The sequence below is a fragment of the Emys orbicularis genome, chromosome 1 (assembly GCF_028017835.1).
Source record: "Emys orbicularis isolate rEmyOrb1 chromosome 1, rEmyOrb1.hap1, whole genome shotgun sequence".
In the NCBI taxonomy this organism is placed as follows: Eukaryota; Metazoa; Chordata; order Testudines; family Emydidae; genus Emys; species Emys orbicularis.
In genome coordinates this window covers 52,048,874-52,064,622 of record NC_088683.1, presented here as the reverse complement: position 1 = coordinate 52,064,622, position 15,749 = coordinate 52,048,874, and the positions used below count along the sequence as shown (strand labels likewise).

General features: G+C 43.2%; 1 protein-coding gene across 21 annotated transcripts in view; it reads left to right on the top strand.

Annotated features, from left to right (window-relative positions):
- FOXP2 (forkhead box P2) overlaps positions 1 to 15,749 on the top strand; it is a 242,446-nt gene that overhangs the window by 7,727 nt on the left and 218,970 nt on the right. The gene's annotated exons all lie outside the window — the stretch shown is intronic.

Below are 15,749 nucleotides of genomic sequence, written 5' to 3'. Positions count from 1 at the left end.
ATTTCATGCCTGATCTGCTTTGTGGTGGTGTTTAGAAGCTAGGTGGAGTTCATAATACAACAGGTAAAAAAAAAAGAATCATGTAATTCAGATAAGAGGTCAGAAAATGTTTATTTACTATAAATTCCAGATTATCATGTAAAGAGCAGTATTTTACAAGGGCTTTGTAAGATCCTAACATATCTGTCTCAATTGTTTAAATTGTACTAGAACACTGCTAGTGAAGATAAAATCATTATTATTCATGTTACTTTGAACAGCGATATACCAAAATGCTTGGGTTAAATACAAGCAGTGTTGTGTAGTACTCATTCCAATTTGGTTCAAGCTAGCAAGATAAATTTAGTAAAGCCTGCCAAAAATCTGACCCTCCAGTCTTTAACGTAGTTTCAGTCTCTTGAACTTAAAAATTAGCTGAAAGCCCTTCAGGCTATCTTTTCCCTGGTTGAGCCTTATGGCTGTTGTCTTTTTAATGTCTGAAATTCCTCATTCCCTTGCATGTATCAAAATTTCCTTAACTGTTCCTCTTTGAGGCTGTCTGTATCTAGACTGTTCTATTTTGTTGGCAGCCTTGTAGCATATAGGGAATAACATATAGGGCCAAATATCAGACTTGGAGTAAGCAAGTAAAACTTCCACTTACTTTCACTTACTACAGGGCTGAATTTAGCCTATATTCCTTAAAAAGATGACACAGTTCAACTGCAGATGCAGTTTGAAAATAGGTGGAGTTGATGAGCAGAAAGGCAGGAACAGTGGAGAGAGTGTGTGAATTGCTAGGTTAGTTACAGAATTGGTTATGGGTGTCTAGAGAGACAAGGCCTGTATGAGAGGCTGAAGTAAGTCCATGGAGGATTTTAAAAATAAGGTAGGCACTTTTGTACTGGATCTTGAAATGATTAGGGAGACAGATAAGTTGTCTGAGGATAGGAGTGATGCTGTCATGCTTCTTTGGTATGTATGCAAAGATAGGCAGCAGTATTCTGCATCCACTGGAGTCTGAAGAGCTGACACTAGGGTAGACTATAGAGGAGGGAACTGCATTGTTCAATGGACACAGATCGTGGAAGAGGATTTCAGAAGAGGTGGAGTCAAAATTACCATCAAGGGGCTTCATCCAAGCCATTAGAAAGCTTTTTTTTTTTTTTTTTTAAGTTCTGTAGGCTCTCAATTGGATCCAAAATAACCATTGTTATAAAGGCAGTGAGAAGTACATTAGTAGACATGGGCACTGTGGGAGGGGATTAAAAATTCACTGTTAAAGATGATGCAATGGGCAGTGGAGATGAATGGGAGATCTGAGTCAAGAAGGAAGATAAACGTGATATAATTGTGTTTGAGGATGTTCTTTTTGCCCATGAGAAGCATTTCTCTCATTCAGACAGTTAAGCTGAATGAACTTGGATAAAGCACAAAGACAGGAAAGGGAAATTAGAGATTTCAAAAGATCTTGATTCTTCAAAAACATTTGATTATAAGTGTAAAATGTAAAGGCAGAACTAGAGGTAATGTGTCCAAGAAGAAGAAGGTGGTAGGTGCAAAAAGAGTAGGATTCCTATAACTGAACTTTGTAAAACTCCACAGTGGAGGGTTCATGGTAATGAGAAAGAAGCACCACCAGATTCAGTGACCAAGAGAGCTTATAAGCAAAACAGGAGGGAACTTGATACTAGTACAGTAATGGCAGTGAAGATAGCAAGATTGATGATCCTCAGTATCAAAGAATGCACTGAAGTAAAGGGAAATGTTGAAGTCGTCATAACATGAAAATAAAATCTATATTGAAAAATTGAACCAAAATTTTGTTTTTGCACTCTGTTCTAACTGAAAGCATGAAACCAATTTTAATGACATTTGAATTGAGATAAATATCAAAATAAATTATTCTGGGTTGATAATTTGTATACGGAAATGCCAGCAGTGAAAACTAGTAAAGGCTTTTGGTACAAGAGAAGGCTCTTTCTTGTATCTTTTCTTCATTTCAGTGAAAAATCATTTCAGCAGCTTGCAATGTAAGTATACTGAGTGTAGATTGTTTTTCACTTTCATATTTTTTAGGCTCCAGAGCAGAAAGGAGAAGGATTTGTATGTGTGTAAGTGTACATAAAAGGAACTCCTTCAAATACAATAAGCACATTTTTATGAGGTAGGCAAGAAAGTCATTTATGCAGCTTGTATACCAAGACAGTTTGTAGAGGAAAAAAATCAGCCTATTGAGCATAAAGTTTAAAACATTCTGTAGATAGGACAGTTAGTTAAGGAAGAAATGCCTCTTTCCTCCTTCCAACTCAAACTCCCTCATGCAGATTAGGATGTCAGAAGACAGTTTGACGTTCCTCAGAGCCTAATATCAATGTAGGGAAGTCAGGTTGGGCAGAGCAAGAGACTCCATATTTGAGAAGGCAACATGCATGGGTATGCACACAAGGCTGAAAATGACTTTATATATCTGCCCTCAAAAGGGAATGTACCCCCTTGAAATAAAGATACTTTGCATAGCTGTGGAGCCTCCACCTCAACATAGGCAATTTAAGGCTGGATTAAACATTTAGTGTTACATTACTTAGTAGCAAGTCTCTGTTTTTTTTATTCATAATGTAAAGTTTGATATTGGATATTAGATATTAATTAATAAAACAACTGGCTTTCAGGGCAGTAACAGTAAAATATTGTCCAGAGTAGCTGCAGGCAGAATACTAAATGTGCGAGAGCTGTTTCCCCAAGGGGCAATAAATGTTACTGTTTTTGACCTCTGAATCACTCAGTATTCATTTTATTAATTTGGGCATTTATTTTCATTCTGTCAACTAATTACCTTGTCTTCTTCCCAACATATCCCTCCTCCTGCTGTTTTGGTCTCTTCCTCCTCACTGATTCTCTTCTCTTCTTTTTCCCATACCTTCTGCTGACTGTCCCCACCAGTGCCGGCTCCTTTTTCTTCCTCTCTGCTCCACTCCATGTTCCTCTGTCCCTTCCCCTTGTTGTCTGGCTCTCTTTCTCTGTTTGATGGTGGCTTTTCCCCATTCAGCTTCTCATCCCCACCTTTGCATGCCAGCTTTGGCTCCTTTGAGCCAGCACTTCTCCCTTTGGTGATGTTGGTTCTTCAAATATTATAGACATCATCACAAGTGCTTGGTTTTCTTTAAGATGTATTATCTAATTTGAGAAAGAGTATGTGACCATGTAATTAGAGTGTATCATAATTAGGGCCCTACCAAATTCATGGTCCATTTTGGTCCATTTCATGATCATAGGGTTTTAAAAATCATAAATTTCATGATTTCAGCTATTTACATATGAAATTTCACGGTGTCGTAATTGTAGGGTTCCTGACCCAAAAAGAAGTTTGGGTTTTTTTTTTGTAAGGTTATTGTAGGGGGTGGTTGCGATATTACTACCCTTTTTTCTGCCGAGCAGCTGGAAAGTGGTGGCTGCTGGCCGGAAGCCCAGCTCTGAAGGCAGAGCCACTGCCAGCAGCAGAGCAGAAGTAAGGATGGCATGGCATGGTATTGCCATCCTTACCTCTGTCCTACTGCCTTCAGAGCTGGGCCCTCAGTCAGCCGACGCCACTGTCCGGCCGCCCACCTCTGAAGGCAGCAGCACAGAAGTAAGGGTGGCATGGTATGATATTGTCATCCTTACTTTTGTGCTGCTGCTGGCAGGGCGTTGCCTTCAGAGCTGAGCACCCAGCCAACAGCTGCCGCTCTCTGTCCGCCCAGCTCGGAAGGCAGGGCATAAGTAGGGTGGCAGTACCGTGACCGCCCTAAAATAACCTCGTGACCCCTCTGTAGCTCGCTTTTAGGTCAGGACCCCCAATTTGAGAAACGCTGGTCCCCCCCGTGAAATCTGTATAGGATAGGGTAAAAGCACACAAAAGACCAGATTTCATGGTCTGTAGTGCATTTTTCATGGCCGTGAATTTGGTAGGGTCCTAATCATAATGTGTATGTACACTTACACACAGAGAACACCACAGAATTAGGACACAGTCAATCTAGCATGGTCATTATAAACTTCATACTAAAAATGTGATTAAACTACTTTTAGGCGGTCACAGAATTGTTCCTTAAAAAAGCAGAATAATTTCTGTGCAAAAGGTCTACTGACTATTTATAAGACATGGATCCCACAAGGCAACTATTAAAATGGTTCCATACATTTCTAAATTATGAATAGAAAAGCAAAATAAAGATCTAACTTTGGAGGTCTTATTCACAATATCATTATCCTTATTCAAGTTTCAAAAATCCTTCTCCCCCTCCGCATCTGCAGGCTTTTGCATTGTAAATTAATAAACTTCTATTGTTTATTGTGAAAGGACTCCATAATACAAAAGTAATTATAGTACAGAAAATCCATTTGGTAATATACCTTGAGAATATAGGATTTTCAAAAGAGTCTAAGGGAGTTTGGCACCCAACTCCCATATATGTACTGGGTGAGTTTCTGTGGCCTCTGTTATGCAGGATATCAGACTCAATTATCAGAATAGTCCCTTGCCTTAAAATCTATGCGCCTATGACAATTCTAGCCATAGATATTCATTCTTTCCTCTGCTATCAGGCAGAGTACTAGAAGACTGGAAGGTGATTAGTTTTGCCCTTTCTTTAAACTGAAGGTGAGAAGGTTGTAAGCTTCACTTTCAGGTGAGGACTTCACTAAAGTTAACCATGTCTTTGTCACCTTGAGATTGAAATATGCCAATGGTTCTAGATGGGGCTACAACTTAAAATCATTTGGAAACTTCATCTAGCACTCAATCCTGCAAGGTGCTGAGTATTCTGACTGTGATTCAATAAAGCACTTAAGCAAGTGCTTACCTTTAATTAATGAGACTATTCATATGCATAAATTAAAGCACATGATTAAATGTTTTATTAGGTCACAGCCATATTGGTTATCACCTTATAGGATCAAGCACCAAATTCAGAAAGTGGCATACTCCATTATGACTGCTTTTGTGAAGGGAGTGCATAGTCTGGTGGTTTCTAATTTCACTCTAGGTGCAATTGCAGAGGATCATTTGACCTATAAGCCTCAAATGTTTTTCACCCTGTCAGTTTTAGAGGCCACCTCTATTCTTGTGTGATACCACAACAATTTAGTTTGGCAGTTTTGAATTAGCAGCTCCTTTGTTTAAACATGAGGGGTTGGCAGTGTGTGGCAGATTGGGGTAGACCTCTATGCAGTGACGTCATCTAGTTTATGTGCTATACCAAACTCTGCCAACCATTTGGTATTCCAGTTTAGATCTGTATATGGACAAACTGTTTGTGATGAACGACTGACATCTGCTCTGTCTAGGAGGGGGCATGGAGAACTATTGCAGAGGGAGCCACTCGGAGGACAATCAGAGGACATTAACTTTTTTTAATGACTCTTAGCTAGTGGACCCTTTCTTGTGAACAATGAGATTGTACTTGGCTGCCAGTTGGAGGTTTGCAATAACTCTGCGTGGTTTGAGGGGAGGTGTATCTGAGTCTGGCAACATGTCAGAAAGTGTGTTTTTAAAAAGGCAGCGGAGCTCTGTGTGCTAGGGAGCCATTCCTTTGGCAGAAACAATAGGCCCTGAAGGAGAAATGGAGGATTTTGCCTCTCCTAAGGACATGGACCAAACCCAGGGGCCTCACAAAAAGGGCTAAGATCACACGAAGTATGGATTGCGTTCAGGAGTTCATTGGTTTTCACTGATCTGTAACTGTTTTGTGCTTTTAAAGAGTAAAATGTGTATGTTTAAGAAATTATATTGTTAGCCTGTGTCTCCTAGCTTTACTGCCACATGGTCCCTGAAGAGTGCATATAGGAAAAAAAACAGAGCTCTGACAGCCAAATGGACTGTGGGGGAAACATGTCTATGCAACTAGGGGTTGGGAGGGCTGAGGCATTGATTCCGGGGTGCAGGTGGCCAGACTGCAGGGTCCCACTGCAAACACAGGGTGTGCACCTGTGGAGTGTGCCTGAGTGACCCAGAGCAACAGACAGTGATCAGTCATGACCCAGGAAGCTTAGCAACACCTCAGATTCAGTGGTTGGATCCTCTCACAACAGACTCGTATCCATCCAGGGAGTGGAACTGGACCAGGTTTTGATTGGCAGTACCTCATTTTTGATGAGGGGTCTGATGTGGAAAGTCTGGAAATTACTTTCTCCCTTGGTGCAATAGAGCTCAAGAGTGTTGACATTCAGGAAATGTTGCAAAGCCTGGCTTTTTTCCTAGGCTACTTCAAAAGGGGTGCACTGATTGTTGGAATAACAGGGATGGAAATTGCTCTGAGAAACTTGCTGGAAAAAGTTATTGATTTCTTTTGTAAGTTTATAGTTGTCTGTATAGTGTACGTGTGCCTGTATTATCCACCTGTTGTCTCTCATTAAGATTGTGAGGTCTGTGGGACAAGGTGTGTGTTTTATTATATATATTCACAGTGACTAATGAAATAGGGCCTTGATTCCTGATTGGAGACTCTAGGCAATATTGTAATATAAGTAATAATAATAGTGTCTAAGCTGGGCTAGTGTTATAAATCAGAATAAATGTATAATTATCTCCATGTATTTAACCCAAGCTATGTGAGGCTGGGAGTCCGGGGAGGTTCCGGGATTAGCCATGTGTTCTCTTGTTGCTGCTTACTTCAAATATTTACTTAAGGCAGTTTCCTTAAAAAAAAAATAAGTTTAGAAGATCCTCCATTCAGCTAAAGGCTAGTGATTCCATTTTGGACTTTGAGGACAGAAAAGTGGTTTCTGTCCGTGAAAAACCGAATGAGTGGAACTTAAAGGTCTTAGTAGGTTCTTCACTACTGCCTAAGCCTTCCACACTTCTTTCCTATGGATTGAAGATTTTAGCAGGCACTTGCAAACCCAATGCCCCTTGCCCTAGTAGCAGCTAGATGTCTTCTCATTGTTAACCATTGTGTATGAACTGCTGCTGGAGACTTGATTAATAGACTGGCTGTGATGGCAGACACCATTGTAATTCATAATTTCCTCTGACTAAATCCATGGATTGGTGACTTTGGAGCTATGCTCCATTATGGCCTATCCTTTCTGGGAAGATATGGCCATGAAAAACAATCCTAAAATATTGTTCCTTGCAAGTAAGCCCCCAAACCCAGAGTCACCTCAGCTAAATCCTATAAGGATCAGGATAGGGTCTTCCTGTTCCCTAAAGTCATAGAATCATAGAATATCAGGGTTGGAAGGGACCTCAGGAGGTCATCTAGTCCAACCCCCTGCTCAAAGCAGGACCAATTCCCAACTAAATCATCCCAGCCAGGGCTTTGTCAAGCCTGATCTTAAAAACCTCTAAGGAAGGAGATTCCACCACCTCCCTAGGTAACCCATTCCAGTGCTTCACCACCCTCCTAGTGAAAAAGTTTTTCCTAATATCCAACCTAAACCTCCCCAACTGCAGCTTGAGACCATTACCCCTTGTTCTGTCATCAGGTACCACTGAGAACAGTCTTGATCCATCCATCCTCTTTGGAACCCCCTTTCAGGTAGTTGAAAGCAGCTATCAAATCCCCCCTCATTCTTCTCTTCTGCAGACTAAACAATCCCAGTTCCCTCAGCCTCTCCTCATAAGTCATGTGCTCCAGCCCCCTAATCATTTTTGTTGCCCTCCGCTGGACTCCAACTCCAGTCATTTACTGGAGTTGGATATCAATATGCACAAGCTACACAAGTCTGCACAATGGATTTTGCTTGTGCGCCAATATTTTCCTCCACCTGGAAATTCCTCTAGGACGCTGAAACTCATGTGTGCGAGGGATGAAAATCACTTCAGATTGGTAGTTCTTTGCCATGATGAAAAATGACACAGAGATTCCTTTTCTTCCTCTGACACTTTGCTGCATCCCTTCTATGCTTCGTTCGCCTCACCCCACCAAACCAAACAAAAACCAGAGGGTAACAGAATCTACTGGTCTTGGATGCATATATGTCCAGTCACTCAGGAGAGGCTAGGAAAAGAAACCTATTCTCTCTCTTTTGCAGTCATCTAAAGATGTAGGGGAACCATCCAGTCCTAGACCTCAGTTGAATAATTTTATCCAGTACAAAACATTTAAGATGGAATCCCTTGATCTGACATAGCTAGCATTAAGTGGAGCAAATTTCTCATGTCAATAAATCTAAAAGACATGTACCTTCACATACTGATTTTTCTATTGGAAATATCTGTTTTGATTTCAGACAAGATATTTCCAATAGTCCTTCATCACTTTTGGTCTTGCTTCAGCACTAAGATATTAAAAAAAAATCTTACTGGAGGAATCAGCAGCCCTCAATGAAAGCAAGATCTTAGGCCCGGTCTTCATTAGAAAATTAGGTCGACATAACTACTTCACTAAAGAGTGAGTGGCGTGGTTAAGTGAACTAAGTCCCGATATAAACAGCACTAGGTCGATGCAAAAATTCTCCCATCAACCTAGCTACCACCTCTTGGGGAGGTGGATTATCTATGCCAACAGGAGAACCCTTCCTGTTGGCACAGGTAGTATCTGTACTGAAGTGCTACAGCAGCGCAGCTGTGCCTCTGTAGCATTTTAAGTGTAGACAAGCACTTAGTGAATATTTGCCTTGAGGATTTCTGCCTGGTGAAGAGGCTGTCACAGTCAGCCACCTGAGATACAGTGGCCCAAGTGAATTCAATTCTGTCTGAGATTCATATAAACATGGGGAAAAAACTCTGACCCCTTTGTAGTTTAGGTTCCCATTCAATACAGTGGAAGAAAAGCAAAAATTTGACTCTGCAGAACGAGTGCAGCAGGATGGAGAGAGAATTTTGGAAATTTAAAAGTGGTTAATCACTCTGCCTAGCAAGTTCAAACAGCAAAGAGAAGGTTATTGGTCCAGAATGTTATATTCCACAACCCCAATTCATGGGTATGAAAAATCTCCTTCCTTTAGTGGATCTCACAAGGTCCTGCAGATATAGGAGAACTGTAGGTTTAGGATCTGGAACTCCCATTTGAAATCAGGAGTATAATTTCTACAGCCCCTTTTGCAATAGTCAAAGGTCATTTTTTGTGCCCTGACATAGGAATAAGGTGCACAATGAAATGTAATCTACAAAATGTGTTCAGAAACACTGATGTTCTACCTTAAGTCAAGAAGCAAGGAAATGGTAAGGTTGATGTATTCATTTTGTTCCACCCAGGTGTTGCAAGGATCCCTAAAATTGTGTTATGTCTCACACTGTATGTGTTGAAAAATTCTACGCACAAACTAGTGACTTAAGAATGGAGTTGGGCCTACATTCAAAATTCCCTTGTTCTTGATGTTTTAATGTTTCTTAAATATGTTTTAGTAAGTGTACATATGAAAGTTAGATATCTAAATAAAAAGGATGAATTTAACTTACCTTGAAAAGTATTCAGTTAGAGTAAAAGTCTGACATTCATGGTTGTTTACATGCTCTATAAAGTCTTCTATATATTTCCTTTATTTATTTAAGAAATGTTAACTTTTTGTCCTGTAGTTCTCTGCTTCCAAGGTTTGAATTTTCACTTCCCTAGTCAATTACTTTCTGCAAAAAGATTTGTCAGTATGCCTGTTGAGCTAACATGCCTGCTTTCCCTGTCATACTTGTAAATTGAACGAATAAGAAGAGAGTAAGCATGTGGGCGTGAGAATGATCTTGTGCTTGTTCTAATTTAGTTATGTGGCCTCACCTAGAATCTGTTAATATTTAAATCCTAGTGAGTCAACATTAACAACATAAAATACAGATTCTGAAGCATCTTTTATATAGTTCTTCATGATTTAGGTGAATGTGAAAATGAATGATAAAGAATGCCAAGTTTTATCAATACCACAGATTACAAAATGTGATGTGTTCTCAGTCAAATGTTCTTTATAGTTTACAACATAACCACTCTGAACAAAGTTACCTTATATTAAGGTTAGCACTTATTTGTGTAAAAAGGCATGAGCAACTGCTCCTCTTAAACCTGAATATCTCTGGCATTTGTAATTTAATAGAGTTATGGAGTAGCATCCTGCAAAATCAAATTGAAAAGAGAAGTTTAAATATAGGAGTGCTATAAATAGACCATAAATGATGACAAAATTTATTTATTTTACATTTCGTAAATAGACATATGTCCCTAAGATTAGATTTTATCAGGCACGTTTAAGTTAAGCATTAATTTAATAACTGATTTATAAAGTTGTCTTTACAATGGAAATACCGAGAGATACACAACAGCAACAATAATGTCTCACTATTATATATAAAATAGTGACACGCGGTGAAAGATGCATGATTTTAATGAGGCTTAAATATATGCTTAAGTGGTTTGGCAAATGGAGCTTAAAGATAAGCATGTGCTTAAGTGCTTTGCTGAATTGGGACCTTTAAATGAGTGAGAAATGTAGTAAAAATCCTTTGTATCTATCTGAAAAAAAATCCACTGAGGATCTGGTTTTATAATAGCAAAAAAGCATGATTCTCAAAGTTAAGGTAAACCCTCTGTTTCAGATATATTATTGTTGCCCCACCATCTCAAGAGGTACAACTAATTTCTTTCAGTTCTTCTTTGAGTGCTTGCTCATGTCCATTCCAATAGGTGTATGCGCGTGTTGCGTGCACGATCATCGGAAGGTTTTACCCTAGCGGCACCCGTCGGGTCAGCTGTGGAGCCCCCTGGAGTGGCGCCTTCATGGCAGTGTATATAGGCCCCTGCCAACCCGCTGTCTGCTCAGTTCCTGCTTACTGCCAGTGACGGTCGTTGAAGCAACTTGTCTCTTGCTTTAGCAAGTGCTTTCATAGTGTTTTTTCCTGTACATAGTTGTTAATCGTTATTACAGTAATTAGTAAGTTTAAGTTGGGGGTCCCCTCCCGTTAAGTTTTTCCCCGTTGCCGGGGCATGCCACAGCCCCAGGGGTTCAAGCGGTGTGATAGGTGTGGTAAGCTTATTACCAGAGGGGATCCACATGCCACTTGTCTGAAGGGCCTGGGAGAGGGACATTTGCAGGAGAAGTGAAGTATTTGCAGAGGCTTCAAGCCCAGAACCAAAAGGGAGAGAGACTATTGGCTGAAACTCCTTTTAATGGAGTCCGCTTTCCGGCCTCAGCCGGCACAAGAGGTGGCAGTGGCAGCCTCGGTGCACAGCGCACCGGCCTCGGTGCGGGACACCTGGCACCGAAGAAGGACTTGCGGAAGGCTAGCTCATTGATGATACACCGATCACAATCCCCGGTGCTGCATAAGAAGAAAAAGGTGGAGAGGGTCCGTTCCCCTGCCACGAAGAGCAAACAGGACACCATTGTGGTGCATCCCATGCTGGGATACCAGAAGGCTGGTCCATCGGTCCCGATACCGTTGACTCCGGCCTCGAGGAGAGGTCGAGTCCAGTGTCGGTGGACTCCCCGGTTTGGGAGGTGTTGGAGGAGGACCTGGACCTTCCCTCCACACCAGACACTTTAGAGGCCGCGCAGAACTTGATTGCCATGATGGCACTGGTTCAGGTGCAGATGGCGCAAGTCCCGGCTCATCAAGCAGTGCTGATGCCCGGTACATATGCTGCACCACTTTGGGCACCGATGGCGGCACCATTCGTGGCACAGATGGCAGCACCAATGGCGGCACCACCTATCCGGCATCGGGGCAAACCCACCATGATGCGGCGCCGTTCTCCATCACCTCAGTACCACTCCCCGGCACCGTCGGGTTCCACCCCTCCATGGTCGGGCTCGGACTATTCCTCTGAGTCAGAGGCGGAGTCATTTGTGTCCCGACACAGCTGGTACTGCTCAAGATTCCGGCACCTGTCTCGGCATCATACAGCAGAGGACACCTTGGCAGGGCCCAGTACAATGGTCCTTTTGGACACCTTAGGCCTATTACCAGGACCAAGGGCATAGTTCCAGGGTGGCATCAGTAGTTTCTTTTGCCTGTGCCTCCCCCCCCCCCCCCGCGATGTCAATCGCCCCCGACACTTCCAGGGCTCCCGAGGACCCACGACGCGATTCAGACCCCAGCCTCCCAGATTGGGTGCATTGTCAGAGCCACCAATGCCTGTGGCTCCCACACCACCACTTGCAGCAGCGGTGGATGACCCTGAACATGTCACCTGACCCTGTCCCACCTCGAGCCTCATCTTCTTTCTCGCCGGACGAGGCAGTAGCAGGCACTACTACGTCCCTCCCGCCAATGAACATGAAATCCCACCAGGACCTCCTTAGGAGGGTGGCCCAGAATCTCAATATGCAAACTGAGGAGGTTGTGGAGGACTTGGATCCGATAGTCGAAATACTCACCCTGGAGTGTCCCTCCAATCACTTATAAAAGCTACAAAACACCACGAAGGTGCTCTGGCGGACTCCAGCCTCTATACCACCTACAGCCAGGGGTGTAGAGAGGTGTTACTTCGTCCCACAAAATGGCTATGAGTACCTCTTCACCCACCCCCAACCAGGGACCTTGGTGGTTGATGCAGCAAACCACAGGGACCGGCAGGGGCAACCGGGGCCCACCCCTAAAAATAAGGATGCCAAGAAGCTGGACCTCTTCGGTCGAAAGGTATACTTGACTGGGGGGCTCCAGCTTCAAATTTCCAACCAGCAGGCGGTACTTAGCCATTATGCATACAATTCTTGGAATGCCCTCTCCAAGTTTCAGGAACTGCTCCTGACGGAGTCACGACAGGAATTTGCTGCAGTCCTAGAGGAGGGAAGAGTGGCGGCTAGAACCTCCCTCCAAGCTGCTTTTGACCATTCGGGCTTTCAACGGTCCCTCGCGTGTTCACAAAGTGCATGGCAGTTGTGGCAGCCTTCCTCCACAAACGCCGGGTACAGGTCTTCCCGTACCTGGACGACTGGTTCATCAAGGGCGATACTCGAGTGCAAGTGCAAGAGCATGTGGCATTATCACGCGCCACTTTCAGCAGGCTGGGGCTCATTCTGAATGTGCCCAAGTCTACCCTAGCCCCAACCCCAAAAAAAGAATTTATTGGGGCTCTCCTGGACTCCACTCAAACCAGAGCTTCCCTGCCTGAGCCCCAGTTCAAAAGGATCAGGGGCATCATCGAGAGCCTCCGCCGGTTTCCAAGAACTATGGCCAGAAACTGCATGAAGCTTCTGGGACATATGGCGGCCTGCACGTATGTAGTACAACATGCCAAATGCGCCTTTGCCCATTCCAGGCTTGGTTGGTGAAAGTATACAGACCGAGCTGGGACCCTCTGGACAGACTGGTTACCCTCCCACCCCCGATTCTTGAGTCCTTCAGATGGTGGCTACCTTCTGTACCTGAAGCAACAGGGGTTGGCAATACTATCTATTAAGGTGCACCTGGCTGCCATCTCGGCCTTCCACCCAGGTGTGGTGGGTAGGTCGGTCTTTGGAAATCCCATGGTTGGTCAGTTTCTCAAGGGCTTGGACAGGCTTTATCCACAGGTGCAGTAGCCTGTTCCCCAGTGGGATCTCAACCTGGTTCTCTCCAGACTTATGGGGCCCCCCTTCGAGCCCATGGCAACCTGCCCTCTAGCCTACCTGTCCTGGAAGGTGGCTTTTCTGGTGGCCATAACCTCAGCCAGAAGGGTCCCTGAACTCAGAGCGCTGTCTTCCGAGCCCCCTACATGTTTTTTTATAAAGACAAAGTGCAACTACACCCTCACCCAGCATTCTTACCTAAGGTACTCTCACACTTCCATGTAAACCAGGACATATTTCTACTGGTATTCTTTCCTAAACCTCATGCCAGCAACATAGAGCGAGTACTCCATTCTCTGAATATCAGGCGTGCCCTAGCCTTTTACATTGAACGCACAAAGCCATTTCATAAGTCACTACAGCTCTTTCTTGCAGTCACCGAAAGGATGAAAGGGCTTCCCATCTCATCTCAGCACATTTTGTCATGGATCACGTCCTGCATCAGAACGTGCTACGATCTGGCTAAGATTCCAGCCCCGGCATTGACGGCGCACTCCACAAGAGCGCAGGCTTCTTCCGCCGCATTCCTCGTGCAAGTCCCTATTCAGGACATATGCAAGGCAGCAATGTGGTCTTCCATCCACACCTTCACATCGCACTATGCCATCACTCAACAGGTGAGAGACGATGCTGCCTTTGACAGGGCAATACTTCAGTCAGCAACTCGGTGAACTCCAACCCCTCCTCCATGGAAACTGCTTGGCAGTCACCTATTGGAATGGACATGAGCAAGCTCTCGAAGAAAAAATGGTTACTTACCATCTCATAACTGTTGTTCTTTGAGATGTGTTGCTCGTGTCCATTCCAAATCCTGCGCGCCTCTCCTCTGTCGGAGTATTCCGGCAAGAAGGAACTGAGCAGGGGGCGGGTTGCAGGGGCCTATATACACCACCATGAAGGCACCACTCCACAGCCGACCCGACGGGTACCACTAAGGTAAAACCTTCCGACGATCATGCACGCGCACACACCTATTAGAATGGACATGAGCAACACATCTCGAAGAACAACAGTGGTAAGTGCCTCATCCTGTGTCCCTTACTCATGTGAGTAGTCCCATTAAGGACTGCAAGACTGCAATAAGTAAGAAACTTTAGAGGTAAATTTTCAAAGCAATGTAAAGTTTACTCTGTTATAATTTACTAACATTAACTGAAGTGTTCCTACTTTAAGATTACTTAAATGTGTGTGGGGGGGTTGTATTTACGTTTCATTGCAGGGTGGATAAGAATCAAGGGTTTTTTTAAAAAATCAAAATATCTGAATGTTTTATTTAAATCAGATTTTTTATTTAAATTAAATTCCGTTTTCTTTTTAAAAATAAAGCTGTTTAAAATTAAGTATGAAAGTTTAACAATCTGTGTTAAGGCCAAAACTTGCTGCATTAAATATCTCTATTATTTTCAATCTTTACAATGGAGCAAATGCTGGCATTTATGTTTCCCAAATGTAAGTACTTTTGATTTTTGTTGTGCAGAAAAGCTTTTGCCTTAATTGCTTTAGGTTTCAGTTTAGCTAGCAAGTGCAGAGAGAATATTTTCTTCATTTGGATTAGTTCATTCAAAGTTGAGAAACCTTCTGGGAATTGAAAAAGCAGGAAAGCTTGTTTTCCTCTTCCCATCGATGGGCTTGTCTTCACTGTAATGTTAGCACGAGGTATAACTTGACTCTTGCCCCTAGCCTGATCTTGCTGACAAACAACATTCTCTAGCTAGAGTTAAGTGGTGCTTTAAACTCCAGCTAGCTGGTCCATCAGGGGATATGGGTTAAAGCTCAAGTGCTGCAGATGCTGGAGCTAGTAATGCAGTTGGGAATGCTACTCTGTGTTGCTAATGCAGTCACTCTATGCAGCTTAAGTATTGTTTTGCAGTGTGAACACTCTCACTCGAGCTAGACTAAGAGGAGATAACTAGCATGTAGATTACTTGCACTAACACTGCGCTGAAGACAAGCCCTATTAATAAAAAACAGGTGGAAGATGATGAATTCTAGTAAAAGGTCTAAAAAATTGGTGCCAGATCTTAGAAGGTATTTAGGCACCTAAAGGTACAGATAGGTGCCTGGTGGGATTTTCAAAAATGCCTGTGCAGGTTAGATGCTAACTCCTATTAATTTTGATTTCAGTGCGAGTTAGGCACAGAACCTGCGTAGGTGCTTTTGAAAATGCAACCACGGTAATCGCAAGACAAGGGGGCTTGTTCTGGACTGGCTGTAAGAAAGGGTAGTGGCTCCTTAAAGGGTTCATCCTTCCTCAAGAGTTGGGAGGTGGCTGACCAGGAAGCAGAAGAAGGCATCAGGTGAGCTGCAGGGCAGGC